The sequence below is a fragment of the Python bivittatus genome, unplaced genomic scaffold (assembly GCF_059951505.1).
Source record: "Python bivittatus isolate LINGU-HERP-01145 unplaced genomic scaffold, Pbiv_v1 ctg000480_np1212, whole genome shotgun sequence".
In the NCBI taxonomy this organism is placed as follows: Eukaryota; Metazoa; Chordata; class Lepidosauria; order Squamata; family Pythonidae; genus Python; species Python bivittatus.
The window spans coordinates 88803972-88820959 of record NW_028277075.1 but is presented as its reverse complement, the minus strand read 5'-3'; the positions used below and the strand labels follow the sequence as shown (position 1 = coordinate 88820959).

At 38.5% G+C, this 16988-nt stretch overlaps 1 protein-coding gene across 3 annotated transcripts in view; it reads left to right on the top strand.

Moving 5' to 3' along the window:
* Positions 1–16988, top strand: part of NCKAP5 (NCK associated protein 5) — a 680918-nt gene that overhangs the window by 59412 nt on the left and 604518 nt on the right. The window contains exon 1 of one of the 3 annotated variants that reach the window (XR_015797191.1): positions 10131–10345. The exons of 1 other annotated variant lie outside the window; for it this stretch is intronic. The gene's annotated coding sequence lies outside the window, so the exon portion shown is untranslated. Of the gene's footprint in view, positions 1–10130; positions 10346–16988 lie in introns of those variants that run through there. One more of the 3 variants, XM_088146485.1, reaches the window with a different exon arrangement.

The following is a 16988-nucleotide window of genomic DNA, read 5'->3' as shown; positions in this document are numbered from 1 at the left end:
AAAAAACCATGATGGCTATGTGCATATGTTGGTTCTATATACTGCACTACACAAGGAAAGATATTATGAAGGAACTGGATGCTACATTACATAGGTGCACAATAGTTTAGAGCCACATCAAGCTTGTGGGAGGGAGGCATGTCAAAGGTTTTCCTCAAAAAATGGGCAGGGCCAGAAGCATGGGGTTTTCAGGGTTCTATGAGGTTTAAGGCAACCCTTTTACCCTCTAATTCCCCCAACACAAAAAAGTTAGAAAACTTTAGCCTAATGTCTTCCATCTAACAATCATCTGGATTTTTTTCAATCCTATGGCTGTCCTAGCTTCATAATTTCTCTTCTTCCTAATATTCAAAGCATGTCTTTTGTAAACTAGGTGATAAACTATTTCATCCAGCTTTAGCTTCTAAACCCTGTTTATTGCAAGGGAGATAGAACAGTTAAGAATGTTGCCAATCTAGAAAATTTATTGCAACTAATATAATAAGCACTGTGTTTCTTGCTTTGAATTGAAGCTTTCTTTTGATGCTTCTAATCTCACTGAAAACTTTATCACATGGTATGAAATTGCACCTCTAAGCTCAGATAACTGGTAAACTATGCTATGCACTTCACTTGTATCAGACTACAGAAGGTTTTTCTTTTCTTGGAGTTCAGGGGAAAATGTTCAAGGTCTGCAACAGAGAAAACATCTAGACAAAAGCACTGAAGCTTGCATCTTCTTTTCAGCACCCATTGGCAAAAAAGGAAAGCTACAGTGTAATTAGGAAAATAAAAAGAAAATGGAAGATGTTATTTCTTACACTACACTACATTTATCCAAACTGTACTACCCCATTTTCTATTTCATAGAGACTCAAATTAATTTTCCTTATTTGATAAAATCTTGAGAACTAGAAGTTGGAGAATAGTGATTCTTAAATTCAGCCACCAGTGCTTATTATGTGTTTTCAGGATGTCCATGGGGACTAGACAAAAATGAAAGAAAATAGCATGAACAGTTTCTGGAGCAAACAAGAACCTATTCTAAATTTAAGCTGCAAGCTTATACATACAATAGGATGAGTAAGTATCATTGAACTCAAGAGGATTTATTGAGTAAAACCTGAGTAAATTTATGATTTTCCTATAAAACTCAACCTTTTTGATTTACACATTATAGATGCCACAATTACAATATATCCTTGTATAGGAAGATAGTTGGTGAGGAGCAATATCCCCAAATCCTCAGAAATGAAAAAGTAACTGAATTATTTTGGATAATATTTGTACCATGGTGACTACACTGATGCCAAAATCTGGCATAATGTACCTCTTGGGATAGATTAGAGGGTTACTATGCATATCAATTTAATTCTGAATAATTTTGAATTAAGGAGTGAGTAGCAAATGAATTATGGTTTGTTAGAAGACTGGTTTTCCCGTGTTGAAATCTAAAATTCCCTTATCTTTACAGTGGACTGAGGAACATATCAGACCTTCTACAGTGAAGTGATTTAACCTCTCACCCACGTTTTTCTCATCCTTTCATCCCTATTTCTCTGTTCTGTAGATATTATTTAACATTCAACAACACCGAAACACAGAAGAAACAAAATTCCTTTTTCATAAACAAAACTGACTGATTATATTTTTGGTTGCTATTTTTTTAAATAAAAAATTGCAATTTGGGAAATTAATCTTCCTTCTCAAAGATGAAAAAGGCAGAAAATGATAGTTTCATGACCTCTATTTTTTTTAACAGAGCTCCCATTGGTTCAGTTTAGACAAAATAGAGGCAAGGTCCCCCTTTCTGTCTTTGTCACTGTAAAATTATGTCTCTAGAGTATGTCAGATAGCTCCCAACCTAATATATATTATCCCCATCTGTTTTAAATATTCAGAAGGATACCAAGCATTAAACTGTCAGGATAAAATAAATTCCTTATTTTCTGTAAGCTACTCTGATTGCTCTCTATGTTTGATAGGAGAAGCACAGTGAAGTTTACTTGTGATGGACAGAGAGGACACTTATGAATTTCTTGTTTGGGGAAAAGCTTTTTTTTCCTTTCAAGTGCCACATTATATACATCATATCATGGATCACATCATGCAGCAATTTACCCATCATGAGCTAGATTGCTGATCTATTCTAGATTGAAACCACAAGCACATCCCCAGGTAGAAGAGCAGTGTTGTCAGCTTGTGTTGGTTCCCATATATTGCAACTGTCACACAAGTGTTATTGAGAGTGAGATTATTGATGAGAGTAGTTCCCTCTGCTTATGAGCTGTACATACAGCTGGCATGCTATAACTCCTCCCTGGTGGCATCAGTTCCACCATCTATTTTCACTTCATCACAACAGGTGGTAGTGCCTAGGCGGTTGATTTTGAAAGCTAGGCTGGATCGACCCTGTTTAAGATTGAACTGGGGACCATCTGAGAATTCCAGAAGGATTGTCTAGACTGAAAAGTTAAAAAAAAAATCCCAGTATCACTTCTGTCACACTGCCAAAAAACCTGCATAAATGTGGTCACCAGGAATTGAGCTTGACTCAAGGGTGTCTTTCCTTTTCTTTTTTATTTTCATGTCAATGAAACTCAATGGAAGTCTCAAATAATATCAGCCAGGACTATATCTGAATAGGCCTTTGAACTGGGCTACACTGAGGTACAGCAGGGGTTACATTGGTCTCATCGATTCAGCCAATAGTCCTACCAAATCTTTGAGTGCCACCCATGCTCAGCTCACTGCTACTCATTACAACTTTGAGAGTGAGGATAATGTTGGAACTGTCTAAGAAAGAGAGATATAATGGATTCCCAGTCAGCATGAGTATGGCTGAATTATGCAGTCATTTTTGTGTGTTTAGCAACCAGATTTTAACCAACATTGAACACACTGTTGCTGCAGTACAATGCAATATAGCTATATATTATACCACATAATAGAAGACTGTTTCTGATTATGTTGGTGCTCTGTACCTGGGAGTTAGATTAGGACAGCCCTTCCCCAACTTGGTTACTTCCACTTGTAGTAGGACTATTGTTTTCAGAGTTGTAAACCTGTTGACCAACTATTTCAGTAAGTAGCATCACTGGGAAAGTTTGTTAGTATTTTGTAGATACTTACTTATAAGCCAGTACATTTGGGACTGTGCTGTGTCTGCTTTATAACAGACAAATTAGATTGATGCTATACCCGTTACACTTAGAATAACCTTAGGGCAGTTAGTTAACTCTAGATATTGCTTACTTTCTTAGTAACATCCACGTGTATTTTATGAGAGGTATACTGTAGATATATGGGTAATACTGTAATTAAGACAGTCAAAGGCTCCAACAGTTCTCCTGGTCTAGAAAACCTTACCTAGCATCTGCTCCCCACTTTGCAGAGATGAGGATTTATGAATGTAAATATATAGGAAAGCTTAGGATGGCAGGGAGGAGATTTAACAACAAGGATAAATTTTATGATTTATTGAAACCTTTATTTATGTATACATGCATACAATTTAGATGCCCTCAATTCCCAACGCTGGGTGGCTTACAATTAAAAAATAAGAGAAATACAAAACGAGAAGTAGAAATTATGTGTGGCCTGAAGACAAACATATAAACTAAACAAACAAACAAACAAACAAATAAAACCTCATCCAAGCCATCCAGAGGCTCAGCTGTCACCTGCCTCCAAAGCCTGAGAGAATAGCCAGGTCTTTATTAGCTTCCTGAAGATCTTCAAGGTGGGAGCCATCCTGATCTTCCAATATATAATTTCATATCCTTTTTAGGCAGCAGAATTCCTAGAAATATACTAATATCATCTGTCTTTTGCTATCAGTTTTAGTGATTTGTCCTGAATAGAAGACACAGCTAGGGATACTTCTTCCCATGGTCTAACTGCCATGCTTGTACCTGATCAGGTTTTGCAAACACTTGTGCTGTTGGCTTTTTTGGTATTTCATCCTCAAAGACAATCACACATATTGTAATGGTATGTGGGAATGACCCTAAGAGATGAGGGGAAGAGATGCTGCCTAGGGAACAATCAGACTTGCAAGATAGATATCAGCCTCCCAGGTAGACCAGACAAGAAACATGACAAGATGAGCTAATTCTACTTTAAAAGGCTACATTAACAGAAACTTGCAAGTCTAAAAGTACAAATCTCCCACCATCTCTTTTTATAGCCTGATAAGTTAGGGTGGGTCCTTTATAAGATTCTTCCTCTGTCCATTATGCAGCTGTGGGCTTCTCCCCCTGTTATCCGATCATTCCCTAGGCAGCATCTCTTCCCCTTGTCTCTCAAGATTTCCCACATACCATTACGCATATATATATATACTCCTAGGTCTCTCCCAGTCCTAGCTTGGCACTCATTGGGTACTCTGCACATTTCTCAGGAATACTTGTTCACCTAATGATCAAAAAAATTGTCCTTCCTCCCCTGTTGAACAAACCAATCCTGTAAATAATTATGTGCATATGAAAACAAATGGCATATGCTTTGGAACTGCTTTTCCAGCACAAGCTTTTGTTGAATGAAAATGGATGTTGATGCAGAATGGTTTTGTATACTCTGTGACAGGGTGCTACTTGTTTACAAGTGAAAATAATTTACTTGATGGAAATTTACATGAAGTGGAAGCTATTCATGTAAGGCAGTCAGCAACTCTTTGTGGTATCAGTTCATAGAACGATAGAGTTAGAAGGAGCTGTTTAGGCTGTTAAGTCCAACATACTCGGTTGACATTAATGGAAGCATTTGTGAAGGATAGTTTCTCTATACTGATTTCATTCATGTATGTATTTATTGCATTTTTATCCCACCTTTTCTCTAAGCGTTTAAGGAAATTCACCAGAGAATGGGGGGGGGGGGTGTCTCTGATTTTTATGCCTGCAGCAGCAACTCTGTGAAATAGATTAGGATGAAAGAGCATCGCTAGTCCAAAATCGCCCCATGAATTTTGTGGTCACTCTACTCCATTACACTGATTTATTTCCTTATATGTACACAAAACAGCACAATTTCAGCATCATCCTGAACACTTTAGCTTGGGTTCTTCAGAGTCACTGGGCATGATTCTGCACTATCCAGCCAGTCATAAAGAACACCTAGTTTTGTCTTTGGATTTTAGATATAAAAGCTCAAAGAAGAAGCCTAAAGCCAACTTCATCCACCTTTTACAAATTGGCGGGAGAGAAAGGCTGAAGGGCTGACAGCCTTATCTTCACACATTCTCTTAATGAGAAGGATATATATATATATATATATATATATATATATATATATATATATATATATATCAATAGAAGATATGGTGGCTATATTTATTTTTATTGCTTTTTAATTAATAACAAAAAAAAGCAAAAGAAAAAAGCAAAACACAATGATAATAGTTATGGAGATACATATATCATCAGAGGAAAAAAAACATAAAAAGTGCTTACAAAAAAGTGCAACGAAGAAAAAACATAGTATGATATGTCATTGTCAATATAACAGTAAACAATTACAATTCTTTATATACGTATCTAATGCAAGTACATATATATTTCTAATACTTTTATGTGACTATCCTTTTTTTTAACCTACTGTATTTTGTATAAGTGAATCCCATATTTCATTATAGTTGTCCATACAACATCTATGTCTATAGGCAATCCGCTCATAAGTGGCAAGCGCAATCAGGTCTTCAATCCATTAGTAAATGGGGCCATACACTTATCTTTCCAATGCTGCAATATCAGTTTTTCAGCCGTAGTCAGGGCATGGAGAATCCATTTACGTTATCCAGTTGTCAAGTTCCATATACTTGACAACTGGAGTTGAGGTTGAGGTATGTAATTCAAGAAAGTATCTTCTGTTGCTTAACTCAGCCCTTTTTTTAGTCACTGCCATTCTCTTTTCAAGAAAAATATGGTTCTTCTTGTTGTAGCAGCAGCTGATGCCAGCTGACCAGGAGGAGAAGACTTCTGTTGTTAGAGGCAATGCACAAAGCTTCTACAGAAGAGGATGAAATGAGGCAACAAATGTTATGGTTGCTTATTTTCCTCTCAGAGGAGACAGAACAGCCTGCCAGCATATCGTTTACTGATCTATTGGCTTTTGAGCATATTGATGAACAATCCTGCATTTTCTTCAGAATGTAAAACAAGCCAAAGAGAACTATCCATGCAGTAAGAACAGTACAGGACAAATATCTTCCCACCATGTGCAAGACTTTATAACGTGACACACACACTCCCCAAGTCTTTTTGTGGTTGTGAGAGGCCCTTCTGACTGTGACTGCTGAAAACAGACTGCACAGTTTCCTGATATTTTGTGCTGAAAAGTACTAAAACCTGTAGGAGAAGCCCTAAAATAGACACATCAAAGCCTTTTTCTTGCACAAAACCTGTTCTGCCTCTTTGTGGTCCTCAGTTCCTCTCCCCACAATTATGACAGCAGACACCCGTGGTTTAAATTATTGTGCAAAGGTTTTTTTCTTTCATAGACTGTGATGCCTGCTAAATGACATGTGTCTTATGCAATGGCAAGCTTTGTCATGTTAAATGCTTGATTAATTCACTGCATAGAAGGGGAAGAGGTGGTCATGGTGGTGGTGACTCACCAGAATGCTTTGATGAGCCTAACATTTTTAACAGGATCTTAAACTGTTTTGTTTGAAACTCTTTCTGTACACAGGAGCGATACAAACACACCTCTTAGGATGCTGTAAGTTGGGACACAGTTTGCAAGGATAGGTTAGTAAATAAATAAGAAATTAATTTATCAGAGAGGAATATTGCGCAGTAGCTATATGCTTCTGTGTTTCTACTACTACTACTTAGGTCCTAACAGTAAGGATCTATCAGTTAGGTACATAATACAAATTTTATTTATTGTGGCTATGTCAAATAGATCTGCCAGACTAGCATAAATGGCATGCTATAGACTATCAGTTTCTCTCTTGTTCATTTGTCTTATCATAGATGCCTTTCCTCCTTTCTCAGCATAGTGAAAGTTATTCTTTGGAAGCCAACCTGCAGTGAGATATAGGTCAGTAAAAGTGAAATTCTGAACCAGACCAAAAGTTCATTGCAATACATTTTGTGAAGATGTTCCTATATTTCCTTCTACGCCAGCCAGAAACCAACTCCATACACTTGTAGTCAACTGGCTGGTGGGGTGATGGGTTTGGTTACCCCTCCAGCATCTTGAAGGTTTTAGGGCTAAAATTTACAGGGAGGGTTTAGGACATTTTTAATGTATGTTTCTATTTTAATTATTCATGGATTTTAGCCATTGTTGGAGGGACTGGTGTTTTTTCCTTTTTTGTTATTGTGAGCCGCCCAGAGTCACCCACTGGGGGAGATGGGCAGCATACAAGTTTAACAATAAACAAACAAACAAACAAACAAACTGACTAGAGATAAGTTCTAAGAATCAAAATTCTTATTTTATAAGCAAAGGAGCTTAAGTGTACATAGAGCAATAATGTTTCAGTTCAGTGAAGGTCTGATGTCTCGATTGAGAGCTAAGGTAGTGGGATAATTGGAAATCTATTTATACCTGTCACTTTTATGGCACATTTGATTTTGAAAATGTTTCATGCACATTACTAAGAACCAAGACACTGATCCTTAGCCACATACTGAGTGAACTTACAGAATTATACAAGCCATATACCAAGTGAACTTACTGAATTATACAAGGACATTTATGCACAGTGCTTAATATATTGTTACTTTATTACAATTAGTTTATATATTTGGAAATGATATTTAACATATATCTAGAAGATTACTTACAAGGGCTATGCAAATCCTTCAGAAGTGGTGCTTTACAATGCACAGGAACATGTAAGGCACATGTCTCTTTGGATCGTTAAAGTAGCCATGTCTTTTTCCAGGTTGGTGCAGCTGCTTTGACAGCTGCTTCTGGCTGTTTTCACATGTAAAAGCCCTTTGCTTCACTGAGGAAAAAAAATCGAAGAAGGTCAAACTGGAGGGACTCTTCTGAATACACCTCCAATGCTTGTACCAGTCATAGCAACTTGAGAACGTTTTTTAATTTTTACTAACTGCACTATGTAGCTGTGCCAGTTGCTTCATTCAAACTATTGTGGTGTGGTATTTTCTAGTTCCATTAGCCTGCTGACCTGGCCTATTAATTCTTTAATTCATGGACCTTTCCCCAGCCCTAATTTCATATATTAATTCCTTTTACTTTTTCCCGAACAATTCATCTTTGTGAAGGCAATTTCCATCACCTTCACAAAGATGAATCATTGCTCATGAATTTCCTTTCATGTTTCCCTGAAACTGAACTTAAGTCACTTCGGTGAGATCTACCATCAAGGTGAACATATTACATTATTTCTTAAAATGACAAATGATTTTTAAAATCAGATTTTAAATGAGCATAGTTTGAAAGCTCTTGCACTGATTTCTGAGAAATTTGATGTACTTCACTGCTGGTAAGACTCTAATTTCCTTGCAAATGTCATCCCATTCTGCTTACAAATAACCAAAGAAAACTGCTAGAGTTGTTTTTGCTAACATATGCGAGAATGGGACTAAAATGCATAATGTGATCAGACATTATCAACCACTGGATGTGCCTTGGATACAATGAGCCTGCTATACCTTTACACCATCCAAAGTTAGTTCAAGTGTATTAGGGATGCTCCATCAAATCATACTTTACTAAATCACTTAGAGGCTGAGATTCTCCTTTATTTGTTCTCTTGTGTACCTAGTGGCAGAGCAAAATGCCTTGTTCCTTAACACACAGTTTGAACTTGGAAAGTGTAATTTAGGGGCTCTGTGGAAACCAGGATTTCAATAGTAGAGAATATATGTAGCTCAGGGTTTAGCTGTTGGGGTCTTGGTGTTTAAGAAAGAAACCCCTGCAGGAAAACAACCAAGCTCAGAGAACACTAAGAACTCAAATCAGAATGTCAAAACCAGTTCTGCAGAAATATCCACATCTAAGTCATTTCAGATTTAAGCCCTCTTATCACTCTGCTTGCTGAATCTGTAGGTTCTTCTTCTTTTTTTCATAAACCTGCTTGAGATTTCTCTCCTCTGAAGTTTCCCTATGTTTACATTCTCAGCACAGAAAAGACATTAGTACACACAGTAGCACTTCTGTCATGTTACCCTTTCAGTGATCTAAGACCTCACTTGAAAAGATCAGCTTCTGGGAAATAAGTGCAGATTTAGTGTGACTTTAGCTTAAGGCCTTTCTTTGAGGAGACATTCCTAGGGACAAGGACGTGGGGTAATGCTGTGAGCACCAAGTTCTTGAAGACTAGAAGTTGTTGTACTTGTTTTACACAAAAACAGCCAGCCAGTCTGAAGACCCAGGAGGAGTGAAAGGTCAATGTTTTTTTGTTTTATCAGCTACCACAAGCTGAATAGCTGTCTTTGTCATTTCCAAACAGTTCTCCTCCCTTTTTATTCAGAAAAAAGATCTAGTAGCAATTCCACCACAATTTACATTGTGAATGAAGGATTAGAGACCCACATTTCTCTTCTTCTTTTACATACTTGTTGCAATTTATTTTGCTCCAAAATATTTCATGCACAATGCTGTTTAGATATTATTAATCCCGCAAACTACAAATGTTTGCATAATGAAAGAATTGAAATCTTTGCAATGTATACTGTATGTAGCCCTAATGTTCCCCCACCTAAGATCTAGCATACTATATTAAATTTCAATTTAATAAATGAATTTTAAATCTGTGCTAAGTTTATAATGCTTCTATCTAATATTTATATACAGTCATCCTTAAAACTTGCAGGGCCCCCCAAAAAGTGCAGCATTTAATTTACTGAGTCTCTATCTATTTTGCTGTATGTCTTTTTTATGCCTTTCCTTTGGGGACTGGCAAGGATATGATTCCTACGGAAACTTGGCTTCATCATCCTAAGGAAAGCATAGTTTAGATAATCACAAGTATTTACATATGTGTAAGTGAAATTCTTACTACGCTCCCAGATTGCACTTCAGGACAGACAGTGGTTCCTCCCCACCCCTCGCAGCTCCTCTTTTCTTTTTTGACAGCCAGTTAATAAAGACTCAACATAAGCAGCTGCTTGTGATGTCATTTGGGACTTTGTCCACAGAGCTTGTATTTACAAGCACGGAGCCGCAGAAAAACTAACTGGCAGCAAACTTTATGTCTGCAGTTACAGTAGGACTTTCAACTGCGCTCACGATGAACTTGAGAGCTCACTCAGTTCTCCACACCAGAAATTTTTAAGGCTTGGTAAATAAACACAGCATTCACTCAAGAGGATTCTGGACTGCAGGAAACTTCCATATGTTTTTCATTTCTCTAGCACTGGAGCAAGTTTTAATGGAGCAACAGCAAGTAAGGGATTATTAAATTATTATTATTATTATTATTATTATTATTATTATTATTATTATTAGTCTTATTTGCACATTTCTGATTCTTTTCTTGTCATTAAATTTACCATGCTTCAGTCTTGCAGCTGGGGGTTACTATAAATGATCAAACTGGCAACTGTGTTGCTGTTAGGCAGAATTATAGTCAGATATTTCAATATGTTTTATGCATTTTCTCATAAAGTAGGAATGTCAGAGTTGGGCATGAGTCTGATTCTGACTTCAAGTTTTATGGATATGTTAAACCGCATCTTTTCAGGGTAATAGATTCATCTGTCTACAATTCTAAGGCTAATGCCATAATGAATATTTTGTCACCAGCTAAATAATGAGTTTGAAAATACTCATCTACTTTTTATAATGTGTATTATTGCTCAGATTAGATAAGTGCTTCAAAGTTGTATTACCTATTTTGATAGCTTTAGGCTAAGAAAAGACACAGATCTGCCCTGATCCATGGCACACAAGTTTTGAAAAATAACAGGGCATCAAAAAATGTTTAACTGATTGAAACTAAGCTGGGAAAAGCCCTATCTTATCAAGAGCTAAACATGAACATTTGGATGATGTTACTGATAATGTATAGGATCAAACATGACCAAGGAATGTTCACTTTAATGTTTAGCAGTTGAAGGAGCAGCTTCAAATCATGATTGCTTCATGCTACTGCAACATAGAATTTCAGAAAGCTTGGTGCACATTCATCCAAAGTTACAGATAAAGCTGCATGAAATATTTACTAGAGAGCAAGCAAAAAAAGAGATGATGTGAATTTGCCATGCTGTCCCTTCTCACCCCCTGGGCAATCTTACTTACTCGTGTTGACATGGAAGGAAACATAATAGGATTTAATGGAACTTAATCCCTTGTAAATCTGTCTAGAATTTGAGCTTTTGGGTACAATCCCCTATGTACTTCCCTAAAGATAAGCCCCCTTTATCCCAAATGGGTACACATCTAAGTGATCGTCCATAGGATTGTATTTTTAATCTGCAAAGTCCCTATAGATGTTTTGTGGAATAATACATTTTACAATACTTTCCCATCTCATCTTCCTACCCAAAAAGTAGTTGTTCTGAACCACTGATGCTGCCACCTCATATGGGCGGAGAAGATGGTCAGGATATCTTCCTATTGTCCCCTTACTCTCTTTCTAGACTCTCCCTTCATATTATACTTTTAGTTTTGCCTGTCCTTTTTATTTTCAGAATTCTGATTAACCTTTTGGAACAAATTATTTGCATATTTTCCATTCCATGATTCACTTTTCACGCTAAGGACACTACACAGATCTGAAGTGGTAGGTAAAGTACAAGTACACATGAGAACCACACCCCTGCACCTTCAGTATAGAACAGGTTTCTTCACCCCAGTTCACCCAAGTCTTTAGTTAAACCCTAACAGTTAAAGTTAAATTCTTTTCACGTTCCTCCTTATTTTATTTTCACCTTGAGTTTCCTTTGGTCACTGCTTGAATTTTTTTTGTTCCCCAACTCACAGACGCAATATCTATAATTTTTTTCAAAACATTCTCAGTGCATACTTTATTTATTTAATAACATTTCTATCTGTTTCTTCTGTTTCATTAAAAACAATCCCCAATCAGATAAGGAAGCAAATAAGGGGCCTTGTAAGATTGAAGGCAGAGCTAGATAATCTAGGGCCCATCTCCATTTATACTTTCCCACAAAGTTCTCTCAGATCACACCACTGGAATTGAGCTTAAGAACCACTAATTTTGACCAGTGTGATTTGATTTTAGCAAAAAAAAAAAAAAAAAAACAGAAAAAGAAAGAAAGAAAAAAAAGAACATGCCAAATATTTGTGCTAGATCTCTCTGAAGCTTAACACACCCATTTTAAATCCCAAACCTACTGCTTCCCCTGGGAAGAACAGTTAATGAATGGAAAGTGCAGCTCTTGGCTGCAAGAAGCTTTGCCCAACCCTGTTTTAGGATGTAAAGAATTCAAAATAAGGTGTTTACAAGCCCTGTGGAAATTGCCATGGTGGTTTTATATCACAAGAAGCAGTAGAGAAATATTTTAAACAAATAAATATATTAATGCGATTACTAATGTATAATTAAGGTGTCCTTAATCATAATTAAGCTGAAGATTTTACTGACACATCTTTACTGATAGTCCTTTGCATATAGTGGAATTTTTAAGAAATCTCTGATTGTTTTTCAAGCTACCTGATCATCTCTTGCTTGTAAGCTGCCCAGAATGTTAGATTTATTTTTTTTTTAGACTTTTAAAATATTTTTTTTTCTAAGAACCATTTCTAATGTCTGTGATAACCTCAAGACTAATTTATTTTATGGATATATCTCAATCTGGAAATGCCAATGATTTGTTTTATAAAAATATTAATTTCAGCACATGTTTAACATAGACATGAACTTTGGTTCTGTGAGAATCTTCTCCAAACATCTCACAGTTTTATTCTAGTGTTTCTAAAAAAAAATTGTATCATATATAAGTCACCATATTTTTATCCTGAGAAAATTCTTCGTCGGCTGTGCATGCAAATATAAAGAGTGTTAAGTCCATCCAATGTATCAGCCCATAAAGAATATACATTTGGTGGTTCTGACAAAATATACACTTCTTCTTAAAATCCTAAGGTTAGACAGAAGCAAAGAAACATTAGAGCTCATGGGGTGGGTAGGGAAATCTGATTTTGGACCCAAAGAAGAGTGAGTAAGGTCACCAAGGTGGCATATAACTTTTAACCTCAGGCCAGCCAAATGAGGCTGTTGACTGTCTATCCCAGTACCTAAAGGCTATATAGGTTTAGATGGGAAGGAACTGTCTTCACCTCAGTCCTACCAAGATTGTGTGACTGTGGCTCTTGAACGCTCCTAGATCTGAGGATATTCCATCCTTGACCTTGGATGGGGGTCACATTTCCCCATCCAAGAGTGGTGGACAATCTGGGGAGCAGTGGTGGTGGACAGTTGATGAGCAGGAAGCAGCTGTGGCAAGAAGGGCTTTGCGCAACTTCATCTAGTCCAACCAGTTGTACCCTTTCCTAGACTGGGAGGCCCTTCAGACAGTCATTTATGCCCTAGTCACATCATGGCCCAATTATTGCAATGTGTTCTTACATAGGGCTGCCCTTGAAGACCACTCAAAAGCTTTGACTGGTCTAGAATGCAGCAGGTTGGGCAGTGATGGGCATTCCTCAGTACGTCCATGTGACACCTCTGCTTTGCAATCTGCCCTGGTTACTGTTATGATTCTGGTTGTGATTCAAGGTGCAAGTTATGATCTATATAGTCCTATATAGCATAGGGCCCAATTACCTGAGGGATCACCTATCTCCCATGATATCAGTCTGGCTGTTTCAATCCAACAGAGTTGACAAGCTTGGGTCCTTTCATTATAGGACCCCAGAAACATGCCTTCTCTATCACAGCACCTGGCCTCTGTATTGAGATTCCCCCTGACACCCATGTGGCTCCCACCCTGCTGGCATTCTGGAAAGCCTTAAAGACCTGGCTTTTCTCCCAGGCCTTGGGTTAGGGTGCTTGGGGCCCCTGCTGGACCAAGTGTGGGTGAGGTTGCCACTGTTTTTTGTTGTTTACTCTTTTATTCTCTTATAATTACTGTATTCTGTTTTTATGTTGTTCGTTTTATTGTAAAAAATAAAAATGTTGGCCAAAGTTGGTTGGAGTTGGGCGGTGTCTAAATTGAATAAATCAAATTAAACAGAAAGGTAAAAATACACTAGGGATATTTCCATGCTGCTATTATTTGCATTTCCTAAACTTTCAGAAGCCGTTTGAAGGCACTCTATGATAGTCTTCACTTTTGCTGATTTAAATATTCTGAGAATGGAGAGTGAAGATCATTGCTGCACTGAGCTCCAGCAAAGTCTGCAGCAACACGTCTCCCGACCTTCCCTTCCACATGAAAGGCAGAGGAAAAAACTCAACAGCTTGGTATTTTGGTCTCTTTTTCCAGTGATGAAATAAAGTGGCATATTGACATAGTCAACAAAAGGAACAGTGTCATCCCTGTTTGTTTTGTTAGCTAAAGAGAGAACTACACAGCCCTCACGTTTGCATTATTTTTAAAGGGCCTGGAGTTCCAGAACTGGAAGGAGAGTTGTTGTAAGAGTCTGTTCCAGTGGTGAAAGGGAGCCACAGCTTCACAAAACCAAACCAAACCAAACCAAAACGCTACCTTTGGAGCACTTTCAACTGCACTACAATTGAGCTAGAAATTAATTAGCTGTCCAACAACACTACTGATGTTGTAAGAACTCTGAAATCCAAACCTCCTTTGAACTGGCCCACAATATTTGCATAGAAGTGCCCTAACCTGTAAAGAAAACAGACACAGGGAGATAGAATTAAGCTATAATGGGAGTTGCTTGTTTGTGGCTTACTTCAGTGTATGAATCTGGTTTGTAAAGCATGGTTTGTGGCTTAGTGAAGCCACAAATAAGTCATTTGTGACTTACTCAACAGTTAAGCAAACCATAGATCAATGTAATATATAAACCAGACAGTGTAATATGCGAAGCAGACAGTGAGAAAGGAGAGGAAGAAATCTTGCCAGTCCTTTCTTATTCTCTGGAAAAAGGAATGATGATTCAAGGATGCAAGACAGACACTTAGTTGGAAATTGAGGCAGCTAAGAAGGAGATAGAGGGGCTGCTCAAGGGATGACAAGGAGAAATTCTGGAGAGGCAGAGGAAAAATCGCAACTGTGTGGGATTTTACCTTGTTAAGGCAGGTATAGATTCAGGTCAAAAGTTGTTGTTGTTTAGTCGTTAAGTCGTGTCCGACTCTTCGTGACCCCATGAACCATATTGCGCCAGGCCTTCCTGTCCTTCACTGCCTCCCTGAGTTTGCTCAGTTTCATGCTCATTGCTTCAGTGATGCTATCTAACCATCTCATCCTCTGCCGTCCTCTTCTCCTTTTGCCTTCAATCTTTCCCAGCATCAGGGTCTTCTCCAAAGAGATCTCTCTTCGCATTAGGTGACCAAAGTATCTGAGCTTGAGCTTCATTATCAGTCCTTCCAATGAACAATCAGGGTTGATTTCCTTTAAGATTGACTGGTTTGACCTCCTAGCAGTCCAGGGGACTCTCAAGAGTCTTCTCCAGCACCACAGTTCAAAGGCATCAATTCTTCGGCGCTCGGCCTTTTTTATGGTCCAGCTCTCACAGCCATACATTACTACTGGAAAAACCATAGCTTTGACTATGCGGATCTTTGTTGGCAAGGTGACGTCTCTGCTTTTTAATATGCTGTCTAGGTTTGCCATAGCTTTCCTCCCAAGGAGCAAGCGTCTTTTAATTTCATGGCTGCAGTCTCCGTCTGCGGTGATCTTGGAGCCCAAATAAATGAAGTCTGTTACTGCTTCCATTTCTACCCCTTCTATTTTCCAGGAATTGATGGGTCCAGATGCCATGATCTTAGTTTTTTTAATGTTGAGTTTCAAGCCAGCTTTTGCACTCTCCTCTTTCACCCTCATCAAGAGGCTCTTTAGTTCTTCTTCACTTTCTGCCATTAGGGTGGTATCATCTGCATATCTGAGGTTGTTGATGATTCTCCCTGCAATCTTGATTCCAGCTTGTGATTCTTCCAGCCTGGCATTTCTCATGATGTACTCTGCATATAGGTTAAATAAGCAGGGTGACAGTATACAGCCTTGTCGTACACCTTTCCCTATTTTGAACCAATCGGTTGTTCCATGACCGGTTCTGACTGTTGCTTCTTGGCCCGCATACAGATTTCTCAGGAGACAGGTAAGGTGGTCTGGTACCCCCATCTCTTTAAGAATTTGCCACAGTTTGTTGTGATCCACACAATCAAAGGCTTTTGCATAGTCACAGGTCAAAAGACCCTTAAGTTATTGGATTTGTGGTTCTTACACTGCAGGGTTTGGTGCTCTCTCTGCTCCTATTCAACACCTACATGAGGCTGCTGGGTGAGTTCATCCATCACCATGGGATGAGATATCATCAGTATGCTGATGATACCCAACTACATATCTCTGCCCCTGGTGAATTAAACGATACTGTGAACATCTTATTCCAGTGTCTGGAGGCTGTGAGGGTCTGGATGGGGAACAACAGGCTTCAGCTGAACCTTGGCAAGACTGAGTGGCTTTGGGTTTTGGGGGCCACCAGTTCTAGGACTATACCATCTTTGCTGCTGGGTGGGGTTGCACTGCCCCAGACAGACAGACCCAGTGTACAATCTGGGAGTCCTCCTGGACTCATGACTCCTGCTCGAAGAGCAGGTGGCAGTTGTGGCTAGGAGGGCCTTTGCACAGCTTTGTGTTGTGCCAGTTGCACCCTTTCCTGGACTGGGAGGCTTTGCTCACAGTCACTCATGCCCTAGTCACCTCCCAATTGGATTACTGTAATGAACTCTACATAGGGCTGCCCTTGAAGAGTATCTGGAAGCTTCATCGGGTGCAAAATGCAGCAGTACAGGCAGTTATATATTCTTGTGGAACAGCATGTTATACCTCTGCTCTGTGAGCTGCATTGGTTGCCAGTTTGCTTCCAGGTCCAATTCAAGATGTTGGTTTTGACCTTTAAAGCCCTTCATGGCATGGGGCCAGGTTACTTGAGGGACTGCC